This window comes from Silene latifolia, chromosome Y (assembly GCF_048544455.1).
Source record: "Silene latifolia isolate original U9 population chromosome Y, ASM4854445v1, whole genome shotgun sequence".
NCBI classification, from domain to species: domain Eukaryota; kingdom Viridiplantae; phylum Streptophyta; class Magnoliopsida; order Caryophyllales; family Caryophyllaceae; genus Silene; species Silene latifolia.
In genome coordinates, this window is record NC_133538.1 from 207992268 (window position 1) to 208013404 (window position 21137).

Genomic DNA, 21137 nt, shown 5'->3' on the forward strand with positions numbered 1-21137 from the left:
GATGTTTTGGTGTTGGTGAAGGAGGGAGGCGGCTGAGGGAGTATGCAAAGAGGGAGGCGGGTTGAGGGAGGGTACTATTAGGTTTAGGGTTAGGGTTAGGGTTAAATGGGCTGAACAGTTAATGGGCCAACTCAGATGGGTTAGCTCATAATTCGAATTCTTATAAACCCGTCACAATTAACTTATATCGATACAACGCGAGTTAATTAAAATAATTACGTAATTATCGACTCAACAATTTACCCGCCTTAAATAGTAATATAAAATGTATAAGAATTACTATATAATAATATCCGTTTAATTGATTACATAAAATACGGGGTATTACAGTCTTCCCCCCTTAAAATGAATTTCGTCCCGAAGTTCGCTCCCGTACTCAAACCTCAGAAGGGTATTGCCTATCGTACATACGGACGTCACACGTTCCTAACACGGTTAACACACACTTGACACATCAATTAAACATACAAACACGAAATATTACATTCTGCCCTCCTAAAAATAAACTTCGTCCCGAAGTTTAGCTCGTCATTACTTAACCAACTAACTATAACTAATAACTACCTGAGAACACAAATGTATAACAACTAAATAATCACCTGAGAACACCGTCATCTTCCATCTAAATTCCGGTCTCAAACTCAATCAACTCAATAACCATGGTCGCACTGGACCGCAAACGTAACTCGGCACAAAGGCCCCACAACTCAAAACTCAATACCAGTAGTTTAACTATACTCCCCTTTTACACCTCAACCAACTAACAGAAGTAGGAATAAAACATATAGGACTCATTTGTATAGGTACCCCCACAACTAAACATCAACTTGGTCAACTATAACCTACAAACAAGTGCAAACTAAGCATCAAGATTTTACAATCCTACCCGACTAGAAACATGGTTACGTCCTCGTAACCTCTTTTCAATTTTCATATACCTATGCAACAAAATCATTATCAACCACATGTGACAGGAAAGAACATATGATAAAAGATTGCGCATTAACATTCAGGTCGAAACAAGGTTTTATTATGGGATTAACTGATTGTCAACAAGTAACATTTATTACTAGCTCATGCTTAACTTAAAAACACAACATCAACCTAAAAGAATAACAAGAAAGGAACCAAGGTTTACACGGTTTCACAACTAAACAAATTTGATGATCAATTATAGACTATGAACGAGCGAGAGCAAAATCAACAAAACAATTTAAGAACTTCTCACATTGCAAACATATCACAGAAAATAGATCTACCACTACCATCCATCACACTCACAAGATCTTATTGACATGTCCGTACAACCATTTACTCACCCACTGGTTTAGGTTACGAATTGGGTCGATGAATTTAAGCAATCAACAAAATACTCATAATTCATATTTTAAATTATAAAAAAAAAAAAAAATTGTTTGTACGATATCAATTCTGAAAACATGTTTCCCAATAAAATTAACAACATATGATCTAAGCCAACGACAACATTACTTCCATATCTCTCATGTGTTTAACATCTTAGCAAACATATCATTCAGTTGTGTCCAACAACTTAGTATAATTCATTTTCAGCAAAACAAAAGATATTGTATAAATAGTTTAAACATATACATTTGCCATCATATACTTTATAGAACTCTAGCTATGATAAAAGATTAGCAACTTGAACAACTTCTCTGATTTGTACGGTTTGAATAATTAGACAACTCGTAGGCTCAATTAAACGTAACTATAACGACTATCATTTAAACCAATGTATATCATGTGAATCATCAAAGGGTTATCCTATTATAATTGCCAACATCGTTATCATAAACAATCTTTATTAGAATATAATTGATAGTGACGACTCGAGAATATAGATATGCCAAATGTCGAGTTATATCAAACAGTTTCCTTTATATCACGCCCTTACAATTGCAAGAATCACTTTAGCATTTTATGACAATATAATAACGAACATATTCAATAATGAATAACAACACGGTTTATCATCATGTTAATGGTTTAGGTCCGACTGAAATAATTTAATGAAATGAAAGTTATAAGTATAACTATAGGCACACCGACTCACATGAAAGACATTAGAACTCAGATGCATCCTACATGTATGAACATTTAGACATACTTATTACTATCATCCATGTGTAAACATTTAAACATAATTATTATAATTATTCATGCGTGTATATTAGAACAATCAATTAACTTTTAACGCCATCAACTTACCAAGATATGACAATATAGTTTTATATTTATATATATATATATATCCGACCACTATGCAATATGATGCACACCCAGAGACATTACAACATGCCAAATGTATATAAAGTATGCAAACAACTGGACTCGTATAAACATTTCACCCTCGATTAAGAATCAAATTAAGCTATCCAATTTTACTCATGCTATCATGCCAACAATGTTATCAACTAAGTTTTAATGTTATCACTTGTTAAGATATATAACTACTGAACATGCGTGCTACTATCGTCATATAAAGCATTATAAATTCACATTACTAAGGCTCATGAATTAATCAAACGACTGTATGAAAATTCAACATAGAACACACATTTTAAATGTTTTGATTCACGTTGTAACTTCCAAAGATCACGAATAAATAACCGTTCGATTAAAACTTGATTCATATTATTTTTATAAAACACGGAGAGTTAAAAACACAGGGGAAAAAGAATTAGGTCTAAAGCACAAAAATTTCATTTTTAAAGAATTTTACAACTCAGTTAGTCCAAACAAACATGTGACAGTAATTGGTCCAAAACTTGGGTCAGTTTGCAAAACCTACCGTTTAATATAGAGACATCAAGAATTTTCATGGCTTATTAATTTGAAAACATACGCGAATTTTATGATCGATGGAGTTGGAACTATGCGAAAATTATTAATACAATTTAAATGAGGATTTTTTTACAAAGTCGTTGGTCAAACATCACTGCACAAGAACTTCCTAACCACAGCTTACTAAATTATCTATTACTCCTAATCCGTATATCCTATAAGCATGAAACCAACGCCAAATGAACACTAACTCGCGAGGCTATCTCCCATAAAATTTTCATCCATAGGCAATAAACAGAAAAGAAATGGCAGTAACGTCAATTAAAGAGTATCATCAAACTAAACGAGTTTCAGCACTATGTCATTCATTTTCTATGTCCCAATTCTTACAACTATACTATCGATACTAATCCATCCTAACTTAAATCTCACACTGTACAATTCGTAACATCTACCCCATAGAATCCCTTGGCATCTCGATCTACTCCGTATATCTAAATCACGATTGTTATGACTATAAACATGCAATTCGATAGTGTTTCTAATTACTATCACAAGACTATACTAGCATGGCTTTGGGGTCACATAACCGCATATTACTAGACATAATAGTACTATCAGCACATTATTCAACATCCACCTAGGTAACTATCATCGACTTGCAATTATTTTAATGCTCACGACTACCACGACACTTCATTGATTATTAACATGAACTCGAAAATTTATTTCTCATTTCCACCACATTATATGATCACGTCATCATTCATACAAAATACTTACCGTAGCGTTGTCCAGCAGAATGGTTAGATATATGGGTCTCAAGGTATACATCAACTCGATTATGCAATAATCAATGTACCAATCAGTTAACACTTAGGCAACGATATTTGGATTTCATGTTCAACCTCAAGCAACTTTTCTACCCTTTCTCTCATATACACTCAGGGTTTCCGGGTCAAACTGAGAGGGCCGCTGGTTCGGTGTGAGGGGGCCCCTAACTCATACCTTACCTTAGTGTGCTCCTAACAGTTCTATCCCGGGGTTCATTTATTTCGACTCTTCCTATGTTCATTGGGCTCATTGGTTTAGGCCTGAGGATCGTTCGCTCTGATACCACTTTGTAACACCCCGGTTTATGAAGGAGTCTTTAGCAAGACATTCCCTAATAAACCGGACTGTTACCATCTCGGTTTCCCGAGGTAGTGAATAACAAATTAAACTCCAAGGCAAAATTATATAATTACTTTAACTTAATTATTACAAAATCTCTTTTCAATTAAATTACAAAGAACTAACATAAATAAAAGTGAAAGTCTTCTAGATGATGATCTAGCTACTAAGTCTTCTGATCCAGTGTCTCACGCCCACCAAGCTCCCGTCCTATCTCTTAAACCTGTCAAGTCTGCTCGCCAATATTTGGGTCATCACAGGTGTTCACGAATACACGGGGTCAACCACGAGGTTGAGTAGGGAAAACCATAAAACAACAAAATATGATATGCATGCTCCTCCGTCACCTTCATCTCCATCTCAACTCATATCTCATATCTCATACCCCGGACAACCCAGCCATACCGATCCCCGGTAGACTATATATATCGACCGTAGCCGATCTGCCAGCTCGCAGCTGAGGACACCAGGGCAAGTTCTGCAGAACCCGCCTGGGCCTTATCACAACTCACATCGTATCTAAACATCGTCACTCCTACACCATCCTCCAACTCCAATGCATATGAAATGCTCAACAGAAATTAATGCAACACAATATATATATTAATGAATGAAATCATGCCAGCTACCGAATGTTGTGATAACAAACTCAACACGATCAATTCAGTCAATCACCTTCCGTATATGAATCATAACGTAAATCAACAACCACGAATCGAGTCAACACAATTCAACAACAACGATAATAGGTCAAGTGTATTTCCCTACCTCAAAGTGCCAGCAAATCCAATTAAGCAGTTCAAGCAGTCCAGAACATAAAGCAACGAATTTGATTATCGATCCTTCACGAATCCGTCACCTAAAACAATTATAATATTTATAATTACTAACTACTAAATATAGAAATCTCCCAAAATAGAAGCTTTCCCGAAATACAATCCCGACACCAAACTTATGCCCAACTGATAACTAAAATAACCCGATTAGTATTTGCCCCAACTTCCTAAAATAGAAAGTTACTAAAGTAGAATTTCTTAGAATGGAAACTTTCCCGATATAGTAGCTTTTTCATTAAACCCGTCTCTAATTAATTAATTATTATTAATTATTATTTTATCTTAAATAACTCGGAACTAAAACCAAATCGATAATTAGAGAATTAAACGAATTATACGATGAAACGAATTAAGCATTTGAACAACTCTAACAATCCCGACTCAAAACCGTCTCCAAACATTTTAAATAACCCGGGAGTTAAATCAAATAACTAATCTAAAAGACTTGGGAATTAAATTACATAACTAATTTAATGAATTAAACGATTTAAGGAAAAACCCGAGTCAACGAACAACTCAAACAACCCGACTCCACAACCCACACTTTACTCTCGCCCACACCCTTCCAAACGCCGCCTGAACCACCACGACAACCACCAGCCATGTTCCCCACTTCGACCCCACCACCAACAACCACCACCAGCCTGGTCGATCGTCACGGCGAAGTCGAACTGTGGCTGGCATATGGCCAGGTTCACCACCGTGCATCACCAAACACCCTCTGTCCTCGACTCACAACCACCGCAAAGAACTACCTATCCTCCGCAAACCACCACCGCCTTGCTCACCGTCAGACCCCGCACCAAGACACCGTGGCACCACCGTCTCGACCTCCCCCTAGTCCACGGTGGCGCCACCCCAAACCTAGCCATTCTAAACCCGTCTGAAATCCATAACCAAAACCCGTTTTGGCTACCCCTGTCGCTGCCGCCTTTCACAACCACCATCACCACCCAAAACCTCCCTAACCACCACCACTACACTCATCCCTTACCACCCTACTCCCTTACTCTACCAACAACCACCAGCAATGCCTCAACAAGACACGAACAACCCCCCAAAAACCCGACAGATAAGAAGAAAACAGAGGAGAAGGGTTGCTCTTACCTTTTTCCTGCCGCCCCTACCGCCACTAGGGCCACCCACGGTCGTCGCCAACCACCCTAAGGGCTTCCTTGCTGCGCCGTCAACACCCAGCTCACACTCTCTCTCTCTCTCTCTCTATGCGTGAGGCTGATGTTTTGGTGTTGGTGAAGGAGGGAGGCGGCTGAGGGAGTATGCAAAGAGGGAGGCGGGTTGAGGGAGGGTACTATTAGGTTTAGGGTTAGGGTTAGGGTTAAATGGGCTGAACAGTTAATGGGCCAACTCAGATGGGTTATCTCATAATTCGAATTCTTATAAACTCGTCACAATTAACTTATATCGATACAACGCGAGTTAATTAAAATAATTACGTAATTATCGACTCAACAATTTACCCGCCTTAAATAGTAATATAAAATGTATAAGAATTACTATATAATAATATCCGTTTAATTGATTACATAAAATACGGGGTATTACACCAAGCTATATTGGAAGGCGTTCCAATAAAATTCAAGGGACCAAGGAGTTGGTTTTCGAAGTTGTAATAGTTAATTAGATTAACTAGTTTAGGAGGCCATACTAGAAATTGTATTTTATTTTATATGCATTCATGCCAAATCGCCATTACATGCATTTATTCGTTTTTACGACTGTCGTCAATAAGAGTTATCGAGAATTCGCCGATTTAGTTCACTTAAAGGGAATTGATAATAAATTGACAAGATCTCTCACATTGTTTAAATATTGAGGCTAGCTCTTCCATTTAGTAACACCTATGAGTCCCTTCTTCATTAGCGGGCAGGTACGGTTCACCGTGGTGTTCCCTTTTTACGTCGGGTAAGTAGGGTAATAAATGTTATTACACGTAAAAGTTGGTTGGACTTAATCGAATTGCAAGATTGGTATGTCTGGCGTCACTGGGCCCAGTTTTGTATTCCGGGGCTAAGAGATGGATTTAATTGAAATCTGCACCAATGGGTTTGCACCAGTTGAAATGCTTTGATGAATTCAGATTATATTGGCAATTGTTGCATTTCATAATTGTATGATTTGGCAGTAGGATGACAGAACCATCTTCTTGAATCGGATTCTAGAAGAGGAAGTGTATTTGACACGTCTTGTGGTTTTTGTAGATCCTTACAATCAGAAGATTGTAGCTAACTTAAGAAGAAGACTTAAGAGAGCATCATGGAGTTGGAATATGTGTTTGATCATGTTATAAAACATTTCTCAAGATGTCGAGGAATTATGTATATACACCTTACGCAAATCAAATAAATTTAAAATACTTAGTTTCACATCCTTAGTCCTTCTCGAGTAGTAAAGGATAATCTATCTGACTATTAAGTGACCTTCACTTAAATTCGATTAATAACAACTCGTAATACTAAAAGCATATGAATTGTTATGACAATAATACATCATAGCGTATTAAATTGATCCAGCAGCGGAAGCAGTCGGAATCAATTCTAATGAGTTCAACTATATATATATATATATATATATATATATATATATATATATATATATATATATATATATATATATATATATATATATATATATATATATATATATATATAAGACTCCGATAAAAACGCCTATATTCCTCCTTGATTTATCTCTATAAATCTGGATACTTAAGATGTATTAAAATATTCTCCTAAGTCTTTCATCATTCCAAATGATTAATATGTCAACAACATAAAAGACTCATAATACCACCATACACCCACTAAACTTCATGTATAAACATAGTTCCTCAACATCTCGGGAAATGTTTTATAACATGATCAAACATACATTCCAACTTTATGATGCTCTCTCACGAATTATTCATAAGTTAGCTACAATCTTATGATTATAAGGAGCTACAAAACCCTCAAGACATGTCAAATACACTTCTTCTTCTAGAATCTAATTCAAGAAAATGGTTTTGTCATCCTTCTGTCAAATCATACAATTATGAAATGCAACAATTGCCAGTATAATCCGAGTTCATCGAAGCAATGACACTGTTGCAAACACTTTGTCACCAATCAAGCTTTGAAAACATCTTTGAGTTTTTTATCCAAGTCATTTACACTGAAGAGGTCTAACTTCTTCATGTAAATTTACCAGGTCATTTACTGATAATTACACTTGGATTCCATCACGGATCAGATGGCTTTAAGCCATTGCATAGAGTTGAAACATAAAACAATCTCTTTGTAAGTTACAGGCTTCGTCACTTTCTAAAAGTAACACTATATCATTACCTCCGATGAGTGATGAATTTAACCTGGCCTCATAGATTCTGAAGAAATAGACACTCAATCTGACAAGGAGGAAACATTTTTCCTGCTTCATTTGTGGCTCTTCAACATTTTCTCCCACTCTGTCTTTTAGAAATAAACCTCTTTTCTAAAAAGACAGCATTACGAGCCACAAATGCTTTGTTCTCATGACTATGTAGGATAAATGATCACATGTTTTCTTTCAGACAACTTATAAATTAGGTACTCTGCCTCTCCATATCTAATACGGGGTGAATGCAATTGTTTTAAATGGTAATTTGATTTAGTGGGATGGGGAAATTAGCAGACAAAATAGAAAGACCTCAATTGTAAAATCAAGTGGCTCAATAAAACTTGACAAAAATCAAACCATATCGTATAGGTTCGATATCACTTTTCAACCACACATTATTTGATAAAGTGTGTTAGGGAATATTAACTTGTGATAGTATATCACACTTCTTTTGGTGAAAAACAAAAGTCATTACTTAGTTATTTCATTCCACGATCGGATCATGAAACTTTGATCTTATAATGTTATTGGTTATCACATTTTCTTTAAAAACTCTTTGAATTCACCAAAGATTTCTCTTTATGCCTCGTTCAGTAGATACACCAGTATCGACTTAAAACGATGGTAAAAGAAAAGAAGTAATTATAACCTACTATGGTTGAGATTGTTATTCGACCATACACACATCCACATGTGAATAGGGTCAATAACTCACATGCTCAATCATTTTCAACAAAAAAACACGAGTCATCTTGCTTTGAATACAAGATTCGCATATATCATAATTTATAATCAAATGATTCAAAGAGAACTAGGTAACACTAGTCTATGTATGCGTTTTCAATCCAGAACTAAGATTTAATTAGGGTCACCAATTTAGTTTGAACCTTATATATTTTATATGATATATATATTTATCTAGTTTAGGTCAAGAATAACCAATGATTGCATTGATATAGCCATAGATCAAATCATAGCAAATTAGGGAACATCATTTGTTTATATCACAAGAGTGAAACCATATGTGTCTTACATAAAAATTTTATTAAATCACAATTCTAAACCCCAAAACTAGATTAAGTACATAATAATATTTATATGTCTCATAATTAAATGACAACTACCCTCGTTCCATTTCCTATGAGAAGGTTGACATTAGTTTAAGGCTAATCGTCACACAATTATCATCCCATGTACCAAATATAATTGTGATAACCACTATCGATATCAAATATTGATGAAGTGGTACAAGTACAACTAATGTCAATCATATAGATATCTAGAAAAGAAGGAACCTTTTAGCTGTCACACAGCCAACTTTCTTATTCTCCGAAAAGCTAGGGGTATTATCTCTACTAATGTCATACAAATTTAAAATAGCAAGAAGTTTGGTCAGGATTGGTATCGCACTAAGGTTTGGTGCTGCTATTCACAATAGCTTAGCATTAACCTTTCCTTTGAGCCAATTCTTTAACCAAACCAAATTTTCTCTTGAACCTCGTCCTAATCTTAACTATTAAGATATATACATCCCTCTTAGAGCTCCCACTCACTTCTAAGAAACATTATGAAGTGAATGTAGTTATTGGTTAATCATGATTTTAAACAAATCATATTACCAACTCGTTCAAACATTTTTACGTGCTCAAACAATTTAAGTATGTGTAAACATTTATCTTATAAGCAATAAGATTGTAGCATCGTTGTTGTAAATAAAATGATATTGGAAAATCAAAACACTTTTGACAAAGGTAATATCCCGTTTATACTCTTCACAAGAGACCCTTACAACGGACAATATGAGGATCAGAAGAATTGCAAATTTTTGTCATTAGCTATGGTGGTAAAACGAAGAAAAGTTAAATAATCGAAAATTAAAGGTACCGTATACTTTTAGAAAACTATTTTCATGCATAACGGATTATCAATTCTATAGATTGAGGAGCGAATTGAATACTAGCCATTACGCGATATAAAATCGTAAAAACAGAGTAAGTGGGAAATTTAACTTTCATCTTTAATAAATACTTGAAAAACAATTTTATCAAGTTTGAATTCGCATTTATATAATGATCTCTCACCTAAATATATAAATGATCCCGAGATCCGTCTCTAAATAAACCTCGGCTCGGTGACGCCAGACATACGAGATCAAAATAAATTTGGTGAGTCAACCCTTTGACCGATTCTACATTTAGAACTCTCGGTCGACAGATTTCAAGTAAATCCATCTCCTAGCCCTGGAACACAAAAATGGGCCCAGTGACGCCAGACATACCAATCGTGCAATTCCGTTGACTCCAACCAACTTTTACGTGTAATAACATTTATTATCCTACTTACCCGACGTAAAAAGGGAACACAACGGTGAGCCGTACCTGGCCCCTAATGAAGAAGGGATTTATAGGTGTTACTGATGTAAATCTATATGGAAAAACGAGAATGAACAGATCGTGGAACTGTTCGTTTGAGTTTGCTAAATCTGTGAATGTGTATGTCGTTGTAACTAGTAAATTTGCAGCGGAAATTGATTTGTTTGGACTGATTATTTCGTGATTATTAAAGTAACCGGATAGTATGGTGAATTCCTAGTCCTAACCTCGCAAAGTATCAAACGCAGATTCACGCAATCAACCTCGCAAGGAAGACCTAAAGATTAAGCTCGCAAACCTAATCAAAATAATGCTCACAAACGTAAACAATTTTATTTCTGGAAATTTGATGTTGTGTGTTTCTCTGATTACACACAGTCCTATTATACTCCTAAACGAGGTCATAACTCGACCCAAGCCCTAGCTTGCAAATCAAGCTATCTTTCCTTTTCCTAAACTAACTAGGAAAGTTCTTCCCTTTTCCTAAACTAACTAGGAAAATACTAATATTAGAATACAATCAGATTTTAGGGTATTCTAATCAAACTAGGATTAGGAAAATCTAGCTTTTCCTAACTTTATTGGAAATAGTAATTAAACTAATTTATTATTCCTACACGATTTAGGAAATCGTGTATCCTAACCATCCTAGGAGCCATCCTAGGAGCCGTGATATGCAGCTCCAACGCCTTCCCATTTCAGCATTAACACACTATTCGATCCAAGCTCGAACCCTTTTACTAGTTGAGTCACATTTCGACTAATAAGGATTTCATTTGCTTGTTCCGAGCATGCTCCTGCATCATTCTCTCCTTCTTTTTGAGAATTTGCCCTCAAATCCTCGTCTTCTAGATACGGTGACAGGTCGCCTACATTGAATGTCGCGCTCACCCCACCATATTCACTCGGCAACTCCAGCTTCTATGCATTAGAGCCATAACATTCGAGGATCTTGAATGGACCATCTGCTCGTGGCATCAACTTGTTCTTCCTTTTGGACGGAAATCGTTCCTTCCTTAAATGTAACCACACAAGATCACCTTCCTTGAAAACAGGCTGCTTACGATGTTTATTAGCCTTCTCCTTGTATTTAGCATTTGCCTTCTCAATTTGAGCTCGAACTTGTTCACATACTCGGAGAAATGCTGCTTGCCTCTCCTTGGCTTCAAAACTCAACACATCTTTCTTTGGAATGGGCACTAAATCGATGGGCATGTATGGATTCATGCCATAGACAATCTCGAATGGAGCTCGTCCTGTCGTCATCGATGGTGTACGATTATAAGCGAATTCAGTATGTGCTAATTTGATATCCCAATCCTTCGTGCTTTTACTAACTAATCCTCGCAATAGACTCCCCAGAGTACGGTTGGTTACCTCGGTCTGACCATCTGTTTTTGGATGGTATGATGTACTGAAAAGAAGCTTAGTTCCCATCAAACGCCATAACGTTTTCCAGAAGTAACTAAGAAACTTCACATCTCGATCTGAAACAATAGTAAGAGGTATTCCATGCAACCGACCGATCTCTCTATAGTACAAATCAACCACTTTAGTTGCATCATCAGTCTTGTGACACGGAATAAAATGCGCCATCTTCGAGAATCGATCAACTACCACCATAATTGAGTCCTTACTCCTCTGAGTTCTCGGCAAACCAAGGATAAAATCCATGCTTACCTCGTTCCACGGTTTCACAGGTACGGGCAGAGGTGTATACAAGCCTTTGTTGAACGTGCTTTTAGCCTTTTGACATACCACGCACTTCGCCACGATTTCTTGCACGTCCTTATTCATTCTCGGCCAGTAGAAGTGTTCACTTAGGATGTCACTCGTCTTATTAACTCCAAAGTGTCCAGCAATAGCCCCGCCATGAGCTTCACGTACCAACAACTCCCTAATCGACCCATTTGGAATGCATAGTCGATTACCTTTAAAGAGATAGCCATCTTGAACAGTATAAAAACCTGTTGGATCAATAATTTCCTTCGAAAATTCTGGATCAGATTTGTACAGCTCCTTGATATGTTCGAAACCAAGAATTCTGGCACCCAACTCAATCAACAATGAATGTCTTCGAGATAATGCATCAGCCACGATATTAGAACTTCCGGTCTTGTACCTTGAAGAAAACGTGAATGATTGCAAGAACTCTACCCATTTAGCATGTCTTTGATTTAACTTTTGCTGTCCATGAATGTGTTTAAGAGCCTCGTGATCAGAATGTAAAATAAACGGCTTCGGACGCAGATAATGACTCCAATGGTCCAATGCTCTCACGATTGCATAAAACTCCTTGTCGTAAGTTGAATAGTTCAGCCTTGCACCGTTTAATTTCTCGCTGAAATATGCAATAGGTCTCTTCTCTTGTATTAACACGGCACCAATTCCAACACCACTTGCATCACACTCGACTTCAAACAATTTATTAAAATCGGGTAGTGCTAAAACAGGTCCGGAACACATCTTGTGCTTCACCTCCTCAAACGCCTTTTGGGCGCTGCTAGTCCACACGAACTCTCCCTTCTTGGTTAGCTCTGTAATTGGAGCCATAATCGAGCTAAAACCCTGGATGAATCATCTATAAAATGACGCTAAACCATGAAAGCTTCTGTAACACCCCGGTTTATAAAAGAAGTCCTCGTCAAGACATTCCCTCATAAAACGGACTGTTACCATCTCGGTTTCCCGAGGTAGTAGATAACAAAGTCCAACTCACCAAAGTACTTTAAATAGAACTTTAATGATTACATAAGTCTTACAATTTTTAGTCAACTAGAACCTACTGTAAAAATAAATACAACTCGCAGCGGAAATTAAATAAGTGATATAACTACATTTGTGATCTAGACTCCTGCAGGTCCGAAAGCTCACACGTCCAAGCTCCCCATATCCAGCTAACTCAAAACCTGCTATTTAAAACTGCTCCCCATTTAACCGGAAATATTAAATGGTTCACCACAGGATGCCATCGATTAAAGCAGGCATCAATTTTATTTTGACACAGAAGCAAACACGTCAACCAATGGTTGAGTAGGAATAAAATAAACAACAGTAATAATAATCCAACCAAAATAAACATCCTTCAAATTCTCATCACTTCATCCGTACAATTCACTTACGTCACTGGCAGTAGCACAACTCCCTTAACCCCGTGCTATGCTCAACTCAACAACTGGCAGTAATACTTTCGTATCATGCTCAACTGGCAGTAGTACCCCGTACTATGCACAACTGGCAGTAGTAATCACTTACTATGCACAACTATCACTGGCAGTAGTAATTACTTACTATGCTCATCTGGCAGTAACAATCACTTGTTATGCACAACTGGCAGTAACACACTCCGTGTTATGCTCAACTGAATAATCAACTCGCCACAATCAAATATAACCAACAACAAAACTCAATAACAATCCCGTCATACAGCTCTGTCAACAACTACACATATACTCCGCCTCCAATAATAAATCACAATATTAACATTAATCTCATCGACCGTCACAATTAAATATTCAATTCTCTTAACAGTAAAACCCGAGTTGAGTAGGAAATTCCTACCTGAGATGGTCGCAAATCCAACTAACGCAGTATAAGCAATCCAGAAATAAAGCAACGAATCTGATTATCGATCCTTCCCGAATCCGTCACCTAAAACAATTATAATATTTATAATTACTAACTACTAATTATAGCAATCTCCCAAAATAGAAGCTTTCCCGACATAGTAACTTTTCTATTAAAAACCGGTCCACTCAAAGTCCATCTCTAATTATTGAAACGATTCGGGGATTAAATTAAATAAATTATTTAATTGACTCGGGAATAATTTATTTAGATGACTCGGGAAATTAAATTAATTAACTATTATGATAATTAAAAGATTAAACGAATTCAACGATTTAAGAAACCCCGAGTCAAACATAAAACAATTCGAATAATCCCGACTCTCAATAATTAATTATTATTTTATTTTAATTACTCGGAACTAAAATCAAATGATAATTAAAGGATTAAATGTCATGTGCGATTTTAATAAAAACCCGAATCAATCATTAATGAAAGTAATCTAGTGACGACAATTAATTAGCTCACTAATAATAATATTAACCCTTTATTTTATAAATAACAAAACCCGACTTAAACCCGTCTTTAATTATTTAAATAACTCGGGATTAGATTAATTAATTAATAATACGACCCATTACGAAATATAACGATTAAATTATTAAAACCCGTTTCAAACTATCAAAACTGACCGTACCCCTTCACACACGCACAGCCACCACCACAAGCCACCTCACCACCGCGACAACCACCTGACCAAACCCCCACTCTGCCCCAGCCACCAACGGCCACCCCCACTGGGGTCGACTGCCGCCGGCGAGTCAAACCCAGGCCGTCAACTGGCCTGGTTCGCCACCACGCATCACCAAACACCACTGTTTCCCTATCACCACCACCGCAACAATTAACTATTCACTACCCAAACAACCACCCTTCAACTCGCCACTCACCCACGTACCCAGACACGGTGTCACCATTGTTCGACCTCCCCCGAGTCCACAGTGGTGCCACCCCCAACTTAACCGTGTAAAACCCACCTGAAACCGCTGCTAACACCCGTTGTTATCCCTCCTGTCGATGCCGCCTCTATCCGTCACTACCACCACCTATAACCACCATAACCACCACCACAACACTCGTCACTTACCACACAACCCAGAAATCCCATCAACAACCACCAGTACCCCTTCCCTAAGACACACGACATCAACCAATAACTCGACAGAAAATGAAAACAGAGGGAAGGTTGTGCTCTTACCCTTTTACGCCACCACAGCTGCCACCAGGGCCACCTACGGCCGTCGACGTCAGTCCCTAGCTCTTCCTTGCAGTGCCCTCAATCACCCACGGCTGCTCTCTCTTTCTCTTTTTACGCGTGGGTTGATGATTGATGTTGGAGAAGTGGGTAGGCGTGAATGAGGGAGTGTGAGGTGTTAAAGTAGGGGTGGTGAGTTGTTAAAGCAAAAGGTGAATTGATGTAATGAATATAGTATAGCAAAAGGTGAATTGATGTAATGAATATAGTATTGTGTGATTATGATTTGTAGTAAACAAATAATGGTGGAAGGATTATGGGAATTAGCTTACAATTCGAATTCTATATAAACCCGTCACAATTAACTTAGCTCGATACGACGCGAGATGAATAAAATAACTTAATGAAATTATCGACTTAATAATTTACCCGACTTAATTGGTAATATAAAATGTATAATAATTAATATTATATAATATCCATTTAATAATATCCGTTTAATTCAATAATATCCGATTAATTTATTATATAAAAATACGGGGTATTACAATCTTCCCCCCTTAAAATGAACTTCGTCCCGAAGTTCGCTCCCGTACCCAAACCTCAGAAGGGTATTGCATATTGTACCTACGGGCGTCACGCATTTCTATCACAGTTAACACACGCTTTTGACACTTCAATTAAACATAATAAATACGGAATGTTACATTCTGCCCTCCTAAAAATAAACTTCGTCCCGAAGTTTAATTCATCAATACTTAACCAACTAATTAAAACTAATAACTACCTGAGTACACAATTGTATAACAACTAAATAATCATCTGAGAACACTGTCATCTTCCATCTAATTTCCGATCTCAACCCAAGTAACTCAATAACCATGGCATAACTTGGCACAAAGGCCCCACAATTCAACTCAATACCAGTAGTTTAACTATACTCCCCTTTTCACCTCAACCAACTAACAGAATATATAACTCATTTGCGTAGGTACCCCACAACTAAACATCAACTTGGTCAACTACAATCTACAAACAAGTGCAATTTAAGCATTAAGATTTTACAATCCTACCCAACTAAAAACATGGTTACGTCCTCGTAACCTTCATTATTATAATTAAAGTTCTCAAACTACTGCTAACAACTGAAAGAGGATAAAAGATTCACAATTCACGTTCAAGTTAACTACTCCTTACCAAAGGTAATCAACATATAAGTTCTCTCAATGAGGCTACCGTTAGCAGTACAAATCATTAGTAATTATTCATTTCAGTCTATCTTTACTAATGAAAGACTATCATTGGAACCAATGCATACCATGTGAATCCTCAAAGGGTTATCCCATTATAATTATCAAACCATATCATACTTATCAAATCGTATCACAAAACTAATTCAAAACATGAAAATGTATCACAAAATAAACTTAAAACTAAACTTCGTTCCGAAGTTTCGGAACTACAATTACTTTATTAAACTGCTTACAACTTAAATACTTATATGAATTATAAGACTCTAATCCACTCAATAAACTAGTTACCTTTCTCTCCATTCCCTTGCAATGTACTAGCTGTACCAAAAGTCTTTCCACCATTGCTCTGATTGCCCTCATTGCCTTGCCTATTGTTGTAACTCCTCTGAGTACCCCATTGTCCTGCATTCCTATTTCTCCCAATACTTGGTGCGGGAGTGCGATAACCCACTTGGTTCCTATTTTCATTACTTCCCCTAGGTGCACTCCTGCATTCAAAAGCTCTATGCCCCATTTTATTACAGTTAAAACATCTCCATCCTCGAACTGGAATCTGACCTGAGCCTCCTTCTCCACTTCGTGTTGCACTTCCACTATAACTAAACCCTCCGGGTGAAAAATGTTTAGATTGAGTATTGTTTTTCTTACTACCCCAAACTACCTCACTTGATGACTCAGCCTTTCTCTTCTCACTCTTTTCCTTCTTCTTCTCCTCCTTCTCCCTCCTCTCTTCCTTTAACATATCTGCAATCCTCTCTGCATGGCCAGCTCGTTGATAAACATCATCCATGGTACTTGGTTGACCAGCTGCAAGCCTCTTCTTAATAGTGGTTGTTAATCCCTTTTCCAATCTTAGTGCCAACATCTCATCACTAAAATTCAAATCAGCTACATATTCTGACAATTCCATAAACCTGTTATAATAAGTCTCTACTGTCATCTCCTCAGTCATCTTGAAAGAATCAAATTCAGCTCTCATCTTACTCCTAATATGTTCTGGTACAAATACAGCTCTCATACTCTCCTTGAAACCCTTCCAAGTGATAAAAGGTTCATCACTCTCCCTCCAAGCTTCCCTTAAGACTTCCTTACTACGATTCCACCACAAACCCGCTTTTCCTCTCAAATAGTAAGCAGCTTGATCTACTTGCAACTCCGCAGGACATCCTAACAACTCAAAAAGGTTGTCAAACTCTCTATGCCAATCCCCAAGTAAAGATGGTTCACCTAATCCGTCATATTTCGTTGGGTTGTGCCTTGCGATACTAGCACTCATCTTTGCGGGATCCTGAACCGATCCCTTAGCCTTTAGTGACGCAGTCAAAGCCTCATTCATAGCTATCAAACGGTCAATCTCCTCTTGGGACATGGTAGAGGGTGTAGGTGTAGATCTCTTTGGAGGCATGGTTCTATAAAAGTAAAACAAGACAACATAAGTTTCCTACCCGGGGAAAGAAGGCTTAACATATTTTAAATATTCTATACCGACAAAATAAGGTGTGGTTAATTCTATCATTTCTTAACCCTCTTTAGGTCCTCCTATCATTATTTTCACCTCCCATTTATCATAGGTTAGAAATTGATAACACATTTATTTTAAACTTTTGGTAAAACTAGCGTTTTCAGAAATCAAAGTCAAGCTGTAACTTTCAAAAATCACCATTAAATAACTGTTATATTCTACATTGAGTTTTTATACTTTCCATAAAATATAAAGAGTTTTCAAATCATGAGAAAAAGTATTAAGCTCAAATCTCGAATAATCATTTTATAAAGATTTTTACAATTCAGTGGGTCGAATAAGAAAATGATCAGCAATTTGTCAAAAACTTGGGGCAACTTGTAAAAATCACTATTAATTGTCAAAAATTTATCTTGCAACGTGCCTTATCCGTTTAGAAACATATTTGAGGATTTTAAACAGTGGAGTTGGAATTAGGCAAAAATATTAAGTGAAAATTAAATTAGGAATTTTACAAAATCGTTTGTCAAAAACTTAACCGTACAGGAATATTCCGACCAATGTCCACTAGAATATTTATTTCTCCCAAACCGTAAAACTTTTTAACACGAGACCAACGACATTAGAAAGCTAACTCACTCGGTTATCACTCATAAATATTTCAACCTTGTATGATGAACGGAGGTCAAATGGCAACTAAATCAAATAGAGGTAAAATCTGACGGAATAAAGTTCAGCTCTAAGTTCCTTTTTACTAGGTCACTAGCTTTCATTAACACCCTTCTACCCCTATATCAACACAACTTGGTCGATAAACATTCACACACTACTAGTATATACTCTAAAGCATTCATATCTTTCATAATATATTGCAAATAACATGGCTTTGGGATTCACACAACCGCATATCACTAGACATGATTCTACTATCACACAACGTCCAACCACATAATCAAAATCAATTTGTAATTACTTTCATTCTTATGATCAAAACAATCCAATATCAAATCCTCATTTCATCCCTTCAACTCTCCTTAAAATCAAGGTTACGTCCCGTAACCTCAGTCATCAATTAAAACAATATTCAAGCAAAGCAGCCAAAACTCCTACGAGGAAATAAACAATATTCATTTTAAATTACCCCACTCTTTGATATCTCTCAAGGTAACCGGTTCAAAACTGAAAGGGCCAGAAGGTTGGTGTGAGGGGGCCCCTAACTCATCCCAAGCCTTAAGTGGCTCCTAACAGTTTCTATCCGGGTTCATTTTCTTTAGACACATCCTAAGTTCATTATTATTCATTAGTTAGGCCTGAGGATCGTTCGCTCTGATACCACTTTGTAACACCCCGGTTTATAAAAGAAGTCCTCGTCAAGACATTCCCTCATAAAACGGACTGTTACCATCTCGGTTTCCCGAGGTAGTAGATAACAAAGTCCAACTCACCAAAGTACTTTAAATAGAACTTTAATGATTACATAAGTCTTACAATTTTTAGTCAACTAGAACCTACTGTAAAAATAAATACAACTCGCAGCGGAAATTAAATAAGTGATATAACTACATTTGTGATCTAGACTCCTGCAGGTCCGAAAGCTCACACGTCCAAGCTCCCCATATCCAGCTAACTCAAAACTCGCTATTTAAAATCGCTCCCATTTAACCGGAAATATTAAATGGTTCACCACAGGATGCCATCGATTAAAGCAGGCATCAATTTTATTTTGACATGTAGCAAACACGCGTCAACCAATGGTTGAGTAGGAATAAAATAAACAACAGTAATAATAATCCAACCAAAATAAACATCCTTCAAATTCTCATCACTTCATCCGTACAATTCACTTACGTCACTGGCAGTAGCACAACTCCCTTAACCCCGTGCTATGCTCAACTCAACAACTGGCAGTAATACTTTCGTATCATGCTCAACTGGCAGTAGTACCCCGTACTATGCACAACTGGCAGTAGTAATCACTTACTATGCACAACTATCACTGGCCGTAGTAATTACTTACTATGCTCATCTGGCAAGAATAATCACTTGTTATGCACAACTGGCAGTAACACACTCCGTGTTATGCTCAACTGAATAATCAACTCGCCACAATCAAATATAACCAACAACAAAACTCAATAACAATCCCGTCATACAGCTCTGTCAACAACTACACATATACTCCGCCTCCAATAATAAATCACAATATTAACATTAATCTCATCGACCGTCACAATTAAATATTCAATTCTCTTAACAGTAAAACCCGAGTTGAGTAGGAAATTCCTACCTGAGATGGTCGCAAATCCAACTAACGCAGTATAAGCAATCCAGAAATAAAGCAACGAATCTGATTATCGATCCTTCCCGAATCCGTCACCTAAAACAATTATAATATTTATAATTACTAACTACTAATTATAGCAATCTCCCAAAATAGAAGCTTTCCCGACATAGTAACTTTTCTATTAAACCAGTCCCGACTCAAAGTCCATCTCTAATTATTGAAACGATTCGGGGATTAAATTAAATAAATTATTTAATTGACTCGGGAATAATTTATTTAGATGACTCGGGAAATTAAATTAATTAACTATTATGATAATTAAAAGATTAAACGAATTCAACGATTTAAGAAACCCCGAGTCAAACATAAAACAATTCGAATAATCCCGACTCTCAATAATTAATTATTATTTTATTTTAATTACTCGGAACTAAAATCAAATGATAATTAAAGGATTAAATGTCATGTGCGATTTTAATAAAAACCCGAATCAATCATTAATGAAAGTAATCTAGTGACGACAATTAATTAGCTCACTAATAATAATATTAACCCTTTATTTTATAAATAACAAAACCCGACTTAAACCCGTCTTTAATTATTTAAATAACTCGGGATTAGATTAATTAATTAATAATACGACCCATTACGAAATATAACGATTAAATTATTAAAACCCGTTTCAAACTATCAAAACTGACCGTACCCCTTCACACACGCATGTGACCACCACCACAAGCCACCTCACCACCGCG

The 21137-nt window shown here is 36.7% G+C and overlaps 1 long non-coding RNA gene across 1 annotated transcript; it reads right to left on the reverse strand.

Moving 5' to 3' along the window:
- Positions 1-13226: 13226 nt before the first annotated feature.
- LOC141634018 (uncharacterized) lies at positions 13227-20534 on the reverse strand. Its single transcript, XR_012538757.1, has 3 exons — positions 20386-20534; positions 14123-14212; positions 13227-13483 (listed from the first exon to the last, which is right to left on the reverse strand). It is a non-coding gene; the product is annotated as an uncharacterized LOC141634018 (long non-coding RNA).
- Between the last annotated feature and the right edge of the window lie 603 nt (positions 20535-21137).